General features: G+C 53.6%; 1 long non-coding RNA gene across 1 annotated transcript; it reads right to left on the reverse strand.

Annotated features, from left to right (window-relative positions):
* Positions 1 to 7,873: 7,873 nt before the first annotated feature.
* LOC121011331 (uncharacterized) lies at positions 7,874 to 8,633 on the reverse strand. The gene is made up of 2 exons (XR_005781572.1): positions 8,323 to 8,633; positions 7,874 to 7,963 (listed from the first exon to the last, which is right to left on the reverse strand). It is a non-coding gene; the product is annotated as an uncharacterized LOC121011331 (long non-coding RNA).
* Between the last annotated feature and the right edge of the window lie 1,137 nt (positions 8,634 to 9,770).

Consider the following 9,770-nt stretch of genomic DNA (forward strand, 5'->3'; position numbering starts at 1 on the left):
TCCTTTGTCATCTCCCCACTTTCTTTGCGCTTGAGAGCTGGCTCTGACAAACAGCACACTTGGCATGAGGAAGGTGTGAAAGTTTTAGGGTGAGTCCCACAGTGTTTGAGTCCCAGGGGAAAAATGCCTTGTCCCACCCTCCCTGGCCTGTCTGAGGTGCCTTGGACACTGGGGTTTGGTTGGGAAAGCCCCCAAACCTCAGTTTCCCCAACTGCAAAACGTGATTTTAATTCCCACCCTACCTCCTTTCTCTTCTGCACCGCCCATGAACATGCCCAAAGGTGCTGGGCCAGGCTTGGCAGGAACAGCAGCTGGGCAGGCTCTGGGGGCTTCAGACGCCGTCTCTGATGAGCAAGATCCTGCCTCCTGGCCTAGGTTATTGATGGCTCAATGAAAAATTAAGTCAAAAGCAGATTAGAACAAAGCAGAGCAAGGTGGGGTCCGGGGTTATGGAATCAGATGGGCTTCGGTTCAGATCCTGGTCTTGCCTTGGCCTCTTGGAACCTCACTTTTCTTATCTGTAAAGAGGGTATCCCAGCCATGCTGACAGCGGGGGGGGGGGGCGGGAGCATTGATTTTTGAGATAAAGTGTTTGCAGCAGCTGGCTTAGCACCTGAGGTGTAGAACCACCACCAGCAGAGATCCACACACTAAAGTGCACGTCTTGCTGGCTTTTGTGTTGTGAGGAATGTAGGGCGGGGGACTTCAGGGAAATGCCTGGCCATCCTTGAGCCCTGGTGCTTGGGCAGGGTGGTACAGACGGGGCAGGGGGAGGTGACCAGTGGAGCTAAGTGTCCACTAATGGATCTTATTACAGCCTGTCTCTGTGTTTATTTAATCATTTGCCAAAGTAAATCTTACAGACCCATGAAGAGTTTATTTTTTTTAATTTTTAATATTCCCAATGCACTTGGGGTTTTATTTCCCACTAGATCTATTAGTTTAATTTAGTAGAGGACAGGCTGTATACTTAACCAAAAATTGCTTTGACATTATGGAGAATTAAGAGGCTGGGGCCAGACAGATCTGAGCAGATCGATCTGTTTGAGATAAAACCCTGTTAGTTCCCTATGTGCTTTCTTCACCTTAATGGTGAGGATGTTGATTAGAAAACACAGAGCTGGCTAATAATGGCCAAGGGTCGGACAGAGGGTCAGGGCTCCGGCTCCGATGCTTTCTCCAGACCCACGGTAAGGTCTCCCCTGTGGCGAGATGTTGTTTGATGGTTCCAGTGGAGATGTTTTTGGGGGCCAGAGGTGCCTATGACAGCCCCCCTGTGTCTGTGACTGACCAGCCTTCTGAGGAGTTGGCCTCATGGTCAGGGAATGAAGACCCTGGGGTGGTGCTGTTGGGGCAGCGATGGAGTGGTTGAAGCCTGGTGTGTCGTAGTTGGGTCTCCCTGCCACGCTGAGCTGAGTCTCACCTCCCCATCAGAGGGCACCGCGATCCTTACCTCCCAGGGCTCTTGTGGGGTTCAAAAGAGCTGATGCCCACCAAGTAGCTTTGTGAGTTGTCATGGGGATCACTCATGCTGATGATTGTGGTCCTGTGTCCTCTGCATTTCTGGGCCCCAGGAGCAGCTCAGGAAATTCCTGTCAGGCTGACCGATGGCTCTATTTCCAGGGCCCTAAGGTTTTGGCATCTTTCCAGGCGACCACCTAGAAACTTTTGAGCAAAGCATCCCCGTGGGGGACTTGGGGTCATCAGGAGGTACTGCAGTCCTCAGGCAGCTACCCCCATGCCCAGGCGCTGCCGCCCTTGGTGCCACTACTTGTGGATGGCTCTGAAGAGTGAGGAAGCAGAATGGGCGCTCTGTCCCTACCACCATCCTGAGCCACAGTGGGACCTACAGGTCTGGGGAAGGCTCACCTCCTGCCCCTTCTGGGAGCCCCAGGGCTGGACTGAGGCTGCTTCCTGCAATCCCACTTTGGAGCCCTGTGGTCTTGGCACACCAGCCCTGCTCCAGCCCAGGGTCTGCCCACCTGCCTGTCCACCTGCTCTTCTGACTGATTCCAGCTGCCAGACTTTTCCTCCAGGAAGCCTTCCTCATGATGTCCTTCTCCTGCCTGCGCTCAGAGCACCCCTTATGACTGGGTTAAGCTCTCACTTCAGGAAGGCTCAGCCCTGCTGTCACCCCACAGGCTGACTCCCGTGAGGTTCTGGAGGCTACTGGGGCTCTGTGTTGAGAAGTACTCTGAGGCCACATCTGGGCTCATCAGAAAAGCTTGCTGTCATGGATAAGTGACATCTGCCATTGCCATGGTGGGGGAGGGGGAGGTGGCAGGATTTGCCACCTCTGGAGGGGCTTCCTGGGCTCCCTGAGCTCTGGACAGGGCCTCCTTGTCCCTCCTGCTTTCCCTTTGAGGCCAGCACACATAGGTCCGTGCTTAGAGTTGGCAGAGTTTGGGAGCAAACATGAGGGCCCTCGGGTCCCCCCTCCTTGTCCACACATAGTGGCAGACACAGGCGCCTGCTTCTGGTAGCACCTTGTTTCAGCCTGCCTCCCTGCTCCTGCCCCAGTTGGGTTACCTGCAGGAAAAGAACACTGGCCTGTATCTTCCTGGACTTTGCCCGGCATGTGGCAGGTGCTCAACGTGCGCTGGATGGCAGGGGGATGAGGCACAGCTCCTGGCAGATTTCTCAAAGGAATGTCTGTTTTTCCTGGTTTCATCCTGGACGGCAGCCCCTCCTCACTGTTAGGCTCCAGTAGGTACAGGACCAGGGTCAGGGGAACAGGCTCAAGCTCCGAGTCTGACATCATCTTTGGCTTCAGAGCCACAGAGCATCTGGTCTGGATGGCCCTGGAGGTCAGCCGTCCCTTGCTGGGGTGCACCTGGGCAAATGTGTGGGTCCAGAAGAGACGGGACCACCAGGCAGGGGCCCCACCCTGGCCTGAGCATACTGGACCCTGGCCTTCTGGGCTCCTGGTCCCTCGGTGCTGATGCCCGGGTCTGGGAGAGTCTCCTCCGCACCGCCGTGACCTTCACGCCTGACTTGCCCCTTTAGAGTTCCTCCCGCCCGAAGACTGGCAGCTGCCAGAGCAGCTCGGTTTGTGAAATGTCAGTGGTTTAATATCAATTCTGGAGATTTTATTGCCTTTCCCCCCTGTTTTCCAATGGGATTTTGATCCAATCAAGGCCGATCCAGAGTGACGGCAGATTTGTGTTCCCGTCCGAAGTTGACAAAAGGTCACTCTGCCTGGGGAGCCAGGGGCTGTCTTGGCTTTGCATGCATGTGATTGCTCTCTCATCCTCTGGGCTCTGGAGTCGGGCCACGGCTTTCCTCCAGGAGAGCTGTTTCAGGTGGGTATGTTTCCTGCTCCCCCCAGGGCCTGTTGACTGGACCCAGGCACCTGGGGATTTAAACTCGGGCAGTAGCCAGCCACAAAATGCCTTCGTTTTGTTTGCAAAACATCTTTGATGCTTCAGACCTAAATTAATTTTTCACAGTAATGTTTCAAAATGTCATTTTTCCCTTTCCAAGGGCGGAAAAATGCTGTTGAATAAGGTTCTCTGTTTGGGAAGAGGTGTGAGGCTGGGGAGAGACCAGGCCCCCAGCCACACTGGCCTGTGCCCTGTTCCTCCTCTCTCCGCTCAGCTCCCTGCTGTCCCCAGAGAACAGGACACCGGTCCTGCTCATTTCAGGTCAGGGTGCTGGCAAGGGTGCAGAACCGGGTGTGAATTTTTGTCAAGTTCTGATCTTGCTCTGTGGCACTTTAGAGAAGTGGCATTCAGAGTTTCAACCCAGCCTGGCAAGCCTTTCCAGAGTGCCTGGTGGGTGTGTGGCTCACAGTGGGCTCTGCAGGTGGGTCAGGAAGGGCAAGCCTGGACAAGGAGGAGGAGACTCTGGTGGGCTCTGTGTTTGTGGAGCTCCCGGTGGGGGTCCTTGAGAGCACTGGCCCCACAGGATGGCAGCACTGCGGCCTGTGCCCAGGCATGGCTCCTGGAACCCCCAGCTGGGGACAGGTGGGAGGAGACCATGGTGGCCAAGTTGAGGGGAAGGAAGGGCAGTGGGCGGTACATTTGTGCAAGGTGACAGAGCTTAGGGTGACAGCTGGGGTGCTTCATGGTGAGAGTGGCAGAGTGCACCTGGAGTAAACCAAAGGGGCATGGCTCTCCACACTCCTGCATCCCCATCTCTGGACAGGGGAGGGGCTGGGAGGGTGGCACCCTTGGGGCCTTCCATCAGGCATTGCCATCCTCTGTCACTGTGTGGTTTGCACACACGTCCTGCAGCAAGACGCCTGTCCCCTCAAAGACTATCTGGTGTAGGCACACTCTCCAAATGAGCCCAGCCTTCTACCGAATCCCTTTTTCCAGGACCTGGGGTCCCAGGGGTGTGACCTCAGGGCACAGGAGGTGGGCACCTGCAATGTTTATGTGCACTGACAACACATTTGCAGGGAGGAGGTGTGTGTGTGTGTCCACACATGCACAAGTGTACCTATTACAGATGGTGTAGCTCTCATATGCGTGCAGATGGCATGCCTGTGCCCAGACAGCATGCCCTCCGTGTGTGTGTTTGTGTGTGTGTGTGTGTGTGTGTGTGTGTGTGTGTGTGTGCAGAGACAGCATTTGCTTGCAGGGACAACTGGTGTGGCAGACAGCATAGATGTGTGTAAGTGGTGTGCATATGCCCAATGTGTGCACAAATGGTGTGTATGCATGTGGAGTGTATGCGTGCAGGCTGGTGTGTCACACATGAAGGCTGGGTGGCAAGTTGCAGCCAGGTGGCTGGCTGGGCCTCCTGCTTGCCTCCTGTGGGCATGAAATGGGAAGCAGGAGACCCAGATTTTCCCACCCTCTTCAATGTCTCCTTCTCCCCGTTCCTCTCCCCCTCCTCCTCCATCCTCCTTAGTCCTCCTCCCTCCCCCTTCCTCCTCCCTCTCCCCGTCCCTCCTTCTACTCCTCCTCCCTCCTCCTCCCTCTCCCCCACCCCTCCCTTCTCCTGCCTGGCTGCTCTGGGTGGGTGAGTGGATGGGGACTCTGGGCAGGCTGCAGTCCAATACCTCTCTTCAAGGTGCGAGGTCTGAGGCCATCCGGGGCCCAGGCAGAACTGCAAAGGGCAAAGGGACTGGTGGGGATCACTGGGGAGAGGGGAGGACTGGGGCAACTGGTGCTCTCATGCCCCACCTAGAGGTGGCCCGATGCTCCAGTGTCTCTAGTGAAGGTAGCAATCCAGGTTTCTACGCAGGATCTAATTTTTAAATGTTGGTTCCACCACAAAAATAAACCTCCGGGATCTGCAGCCTACACCCTGGCCCAGGGGTCCTGTTTGCCTCATGGGTTTAGCATGCTGGGGCCTCCGGGGCTCACCTCTTACCAGCCCCAGCCCAGCTGCAGCTGTCCTGGCAGGAGTCTGGTGGAGCCCTCTCCCTCTCCCAGCCAAGCCTTATCTGAAGCCCGTGGAGACATAGACAGAGGATTGGGCAGCTCCCTTGTGCACCCTCTAGGGATACTTGTGGGACTAGAGCTTCCTATGAGATATGGCCCTGTGGAGTTTTCAGACTCACCTGAGTTTTCCATCCATTTCAAGTTTGGATGAGGATGCTGTTCCTGAATCTGGCTCCCCCACCCCCACCCCAGTCCTAGATCTCTCACCTGCACTGGCTTTGGAGGGCTGGGGCCTGGTGCTGGTGTCAGCCAGGATCCACACCCTGTCACCCTCACAGCCTCCTTGTGTCTAGAATTCCTTTCCCTTTTACAGGTGAGGAGGCTGGGCTCACACACAGGAAGAAGGTGCTGGGCCATAGGTCCTGCCTTGCCTGCTTTGTCCCTCCCTTCTGGGCTTAAGAGCCCCAGGCTGGGGAGAATGAGGGCTTGTGTCATTCCAGGCCTTCTTGCAGAGGCTGACAGAGACCACCACCTACCTTTCTCTCCCCTTCCTCTGGGGCAGGTCTGTGTCTGTGTCCTCACTGTCCAGTCCTCCTCAGGCTGGGCCAGCACTCCATGCCTTTAGTGCAACGGCTCCCAGTGAGATACCTCAGTGCCTCAATGTTCTCAAGTGTAAGGGACACTTTTTAGTCCATATCTTGACCTTCTACACATTCTCTTCTTCCTGAAGCTCTAGCCTTGGCTTTTGTGACCGCAGCTCTTGGTTTCCCTCTTCCTGCACTGGCTGTCTTACCTGTCTACTGGCTGTGTTACCTGTCTTATAGGGGGCTGGCTGTCTTTGCCGAGTCACCGGGCATTGGAGGCTTGGCAGCTTGGGCCCAGGCCCTCTTCTCTGCCTCCACAGATGGAGGTGGTCCTCTGTGTGCACTTCCACATACATGTCACAAGGGAACCTGACCAGCCTGACCCTCTCCAAAGCCTGGTCCTCTATGAACCTGGTAGTTATCTCTGGCTTAGTAACTGGCCTGACCCTCCCTATAGCCTGGCAGGAGGGGTTTCAATGCCTTTCTCTCCGCTGCTCCCAGGGTGGGAGCAGCTTGTGATTTGACCTTTGGGATACCTCTCAGATTTATCCATTTCTCTTCATCTCATGAACCACCATCCCGACCTGGCCTCTGCCACCTCTTCCTGGATGATGCCTAGTTGTCCCATGGCCCCAGCACCTAGCACTTGCCTCCCACTTGGGAGAAGCCCTGTGAAAATTTCCTGGGGCTGTGTGCTGGAGGGCAGTCCTTCTGGTGCCCCCTTGGGGGTCTGTGGCTGCTGACCTCCGTCAGATGTGTCATTACTCAGGAACAAGAGTGATGTCCAGTGGCTTTACTCTCTGCATAATCTTCATTACCCTGCATTGTGTATCTACCCAGCGCCCAGCAGAGAGTAACCTGCAGTAAGCATTTCTTGAACAAACAAATGAGTGAAGGCGTAAATGTGTTTATGCCCCAGGAGAGAGTTACTAGTGTCATTCCCATCTTGCAGATGAAAGTCTGAGCTCTGGAGCAGTTTAGTGATACAGTCAGAGGACACAGTCCTGGTTCTAGGTGGAGCCAGGGTGAAGCCTGTTCCACCAGCCAGCAGAGGCCGCCAGGACTTGTCACTCAGTGGCGGGGGGGGGGGGGGCCCTCAGTCCCTCCCACCTTCCTTCCCTGTCGGGGGATCTCCCCTCGTAACATCTCAAATTGGGGGCTGTGTAGACACAGCTACTGGGTTAGTCAGTGCAGACTCTAGTGAGCAACTGGGTAATTATTTCCAAAAATATTGACTTGTAATGTGAGGCAAGCTCTTCTCCATGCCACCCGTCAGCAGAAAATTGCCTTTGGTATTAACATTTCAAGAACCGCATAATGTGAATTGATGTAAATGCATAATTAGATATAATAGCCTGGGAAAATTCACTCTTATTTATAAAATTGGGCTTGTTAAATTAAAATGGGAGCTAACGATTTCCATCTCACTCTTAAAACATGTCCGAGGCTTTGCCGCCTTGCTTTGCACAAGCCCTCTATCAGTAGGTGCCTGGGTATATCGACAGCTTTAGGGAGACTCTGGAGAGGGGACACCCTCTGAGGAGGCAGGGACACCACCTGTCCAAAAGGTGGCTCCCTAGTATCATAAACGGGCCTCTCAAAAACATTTTAATCAACATGCAACAAATGACAATCCCTGAGGAAAGATGGCTGGGTGACAATTTCCCCAGCCCTCATTCTTCTTGTAGAATGGGGAGCCAGCTCCCCTGCTGCACCCCAAATCTGAGGCTATTGTGAGGGGTGGGTACGATGCTGTGTGCAGGCACAGTGGAGTGCAGGAATGTGCTCTACAAATGCTAAGAATGTGCAGAGGGCAGCGAGGAAAGAAGACCTCATCATTGTCATCACTATCAATACTTTTTCATTCATTCAACAAGCTCCCATTAAGCATTCTACCCATGCCAGATCCTGTGCTTGGTATGGGGTGGACAGAGTTGGAGAAGATATGATTTCCTATCTTTTGGAGCTCACCATTTATCTGGGAAGACAGGAATTTAAACATGTCTTCATTTTGGTTGCAAGTGACAGAAAAACAATTCACACTACCTGAAACAAACAAAAAAGAGGTCTGTTGATTCACAGAACTGGAATAGATTTCAGGCAGAGCTTGATCCAGGAACTCTTGTTCTGTTTCTCTCCCTAGGCTCTTTCTCTGCACGTTAGCCTCATTCTCTCTACTCTTTAAGTTTCCACCCCCCAGTCCCCACATTGTGGAAGAAGGTGATACTGGCTTGCTGTTCACATTTATAGTTAATAGTTAATTTTTTCTAAAAGCTTATTTATTTATTTTGAGAGAGAGAGAGAGAGAGCAAGTGGTGGAGGGGAAGATAGAAAGGGAGTGAGAGAATCCAAAGCAGGCTCCCCACTGTTAGTGTTCAGAACCAGATGCAGGGCTCAAACTCTACCTTCTGAGCCAACAGGGCCATGAATAGCTGATCTTTAAGGGAAAAGCCTACAGCTCTTTCCAAATGGAGATAACTCCTCCCCCCACACCCTATTCTTCTGGAGTGAGTGGGGCCGACCATTCCCTGCTTCAGAGATGTAAATGTGACCCAGATCTTGCCAGTCAGAGCACTCTGAGCCCTGTCCATGGTAATAGGCTCAGAGATCCACAGGGCACTGGCTGGACGTCATGTGCATGTCATAATGAGGAGTCTGGCCACAGCCATCAGGAAGGCAGCACTCCCTGGTCACCACAAGTGCTGGGCTGTGAGGATGGCCAGAGCCACCTTTGCATCCTTGGGGGAGAAGCCAGAGCTGACCCATAGAAAGATCATCTTATGATGTTATTGATGTCCCTGGTTCAGCCATGCCTGGAGAGAGGTGCACCCCCATAGTCCTCACTTTCCTAGCCAGTACCTTCCCATTTTGTTTTCATATCCAGGACCCCAGTGTCTGTCCGTTAAGACTGGAAGAGTCCTGGCAGTATCTGTCCCGGTCTTTATCCCTGACTAAAAATCACTCCCTGAATAGTGGTCCATAGCTGGTTTTTATAAGGCTCAGCCCCCTTATAGAAGCTCTCCCTGAAGTGCTCATGGTTTCTTCTTCCAACCCTGTTGGCACATTGTGTGTCCCTCTTCTGTGACAAGGACTGTGACCTCCTGGGAGGGTAGGTCCCAGTGCTCTGCCACTGAGCCTTGGAAGACCTGGAACTCATGAAGGTCATCCAGACTGTCTTCATCCAGACCTGGAACCTGCAGTGAAATCCAGAGGAACAGGCCCCTCCCTGGGCTGCCCTGGGGAGTGTGTGTGTGTGTGTGTGTGTGTGTGTGTGTGTGTGGAGACTGGTGTAGAAATATTCCTTATTCCTAAAGAATGAAGTGTTTGATTAATAAAACCCAGGGAAGAGGAAACATAAAAAGAGACCTGACTTTGGATATTTTTAGTGAGTTTTCACAACGAGGGCTCTGAAGGCCCTCATGTTCTGTGATGGAGCATTTGGGCTCTGGGGGCACGGTCTGTCTTAACCTTGCTATCAGCACCTCTTGGGTGCCTTCCTGGGGTCTTGGGTTTTGCACTTGTGAGTGATTGCCCACAACATTCCCTGGACCATGCTGGTCTACCTGCCAAGCAGATGCAGGGTCCTACAGCAGAGCCATTCAGATGCTTCATGTGTCCTGTGTCCTGCTTCCTCTCCAAGCAGAGAGACCAGCCTTCGTAGGAAACAGTCCTTCCCCTTCCTTGAATCTGCCCTTTTGCAAGGATCATGGGAGAAACACTCCAATTCCCTCTTTACAGTGAAGAAGCTGGGGCCAGAGTGGGAAGGGGCAGGCCCAGGGGCACATGGGGGTCAGGACCACAGGCCAGGCCTCAGGCTTCAGCCATGGCCAAACCTAGGAAGCTGATTTGGGAC

The sequence above is a fragment of the Herpailurus yagouaroundi genome, unplaced genomic scaffold (genome assembly GCF_014898765.1).
Source record: "Herpailurus yagouaroundi ecotype Mexico unplaced genomic scaffold, PumYag 194, whole genome shotgun sequence".
Taxonomy (NCBI): Eukaryota; Metazoa; Chordata; class Mammalia; order Carnivora; family Felidae; genus Herpailurus; species Herpailurus yagouaroundi.